Source organism: Athene cunicularia (assembly GCF_003259725.1).
Source record: "Athene cunicularia isolate RWA chromosome 13 unlocalized genomic scaffold, athCun1 chr13_part1, whole genome shotgun sequence".
NCBI classification, from domain to species: domain Eukaryota; kingdom Metazoa; phylum Chordata; class Aves; order Strigiformes; family Strigidae; genus Athene; species Athene cunicularia.
The window spans coordinates 2,858,735-2,859,933 of record NW_020799117.1 but is presented as its reverse complement, the minus strand read 5'-3'; the positions used below and the strand labels follow the sequence as shown (position 1 = coordinate 2,859,933).

The following is a 1,199-nucleotide window of genomic DNA, read 5'->3' as shown; positions in this document are numbered from 1 at the left end:
TTGTAGATGCTATTTGTTACACGTTATTCTCCAGTGTTTATTCACAGCACAAACAGATGGTCAACAAAACCAATTAACCTTTCCGATCTCCCTTTCAGGCTTTCCACGGGTTTTGGGGGTTTTTTTGAGTCTATGGACAAATGAACAAAAACTATCAGGAGACTTCATGCCGGAGCGTGATGAATAGGAGAGCCGACTGGCACGCGTGCTGCGCTCGACTAAAGCTCAGCCCCCCTAGGCTTGAGCGCTGGAGGAAGACTATTGCTGACAAAACAGGTAGGAGAAAAGCACTGCCGAAAGGTGGAGTGACCTAAGTCTGTCTGTCTGCCTGTTTAATGGTGTGGAAGGTTGGGAGAGGTGACAGCTTAACCTCCTCTGGTGTTTGTTTTAATATTTTTTATTTTTTTTTTTAAACGGGATTTTAAAGATATGATTTTGAGGTTAAATGACAGGTTTTGTTGTAAGCGGTTCTTTCAGTCATCAAAGCCTTCGCTAAGTGCCATGTGAAAATGAAAATGACAAAAAAATCTGTTTTGTTAGCAATAAATATAATATATGAGTAATTATAAATTTCATCCCTGCCCTTCACTGATAAACTGGAGGACAAACCATGTAAATTTAAAACAGTATTAATTGTTTACTTTGAACTATAAATAGATATTGAGGTGGATCCTACCTCAATCTGTTTATCCATGGGATAAAACCACCACCGCATTTGTGTTGTACACGACATCCTTTGATTGTTCCATGGCCCATCGGTTTATTATCAGAGCCGGGGGCCTGTTGGATGGACACATCCCACTTGTCCTTTTGTCAAAGTCCTGATGGAAATGGACTGAAGGGACTGGGCAGGGCTTGGTAGGGCCGTCTCAGGGCTAAGAGTGGGATTTTTTTCGAGTTTCTTTAGTCTCCACAGGGTTTCCTGGTCCTACCTAGCAGATGCTCCATTGTGTAGAGAGCTGCAACTATAATATTTTACCTACAAAAGCTGCCTGTGTAATGACCACAATGATGTTTCTTACATGCCTAAGGCCACCTGGGTATCCCGTGCGGATTTTGTATGTGCTAAGCAGAGCTAGAACTTGACAAACCTACCAACATGGTGGCTATTTTATTTTATTTTATTTTATTTTATTTTATTTTATTTTATTTTATTTTATTTTATTTTATTTTATTTTATTTTATTTTATTTTATTTTA

General features: G+C 39.1%; 1 protein-coding gene across 1 annotated transcript in view; it reads left to right on the top strand.

The window, feature by feature from the left end:
- The first annotated feature begins 208 nt into the window (after positions 1-208).
- Positions 209-1,199, top strand: part of FSTL4 (follistatin like 4) — a 382,047-nt gene continuing 381,056 nt past the window's right edge. The window contains exon 1 of the mRNA XM_026858115.1: positions 209-276. The gene's annotated coding sequence lies outside the window, so the exon portion shown is untranslated. The remainder of the gene's footprint in view (positions 277-1,199) is intronic.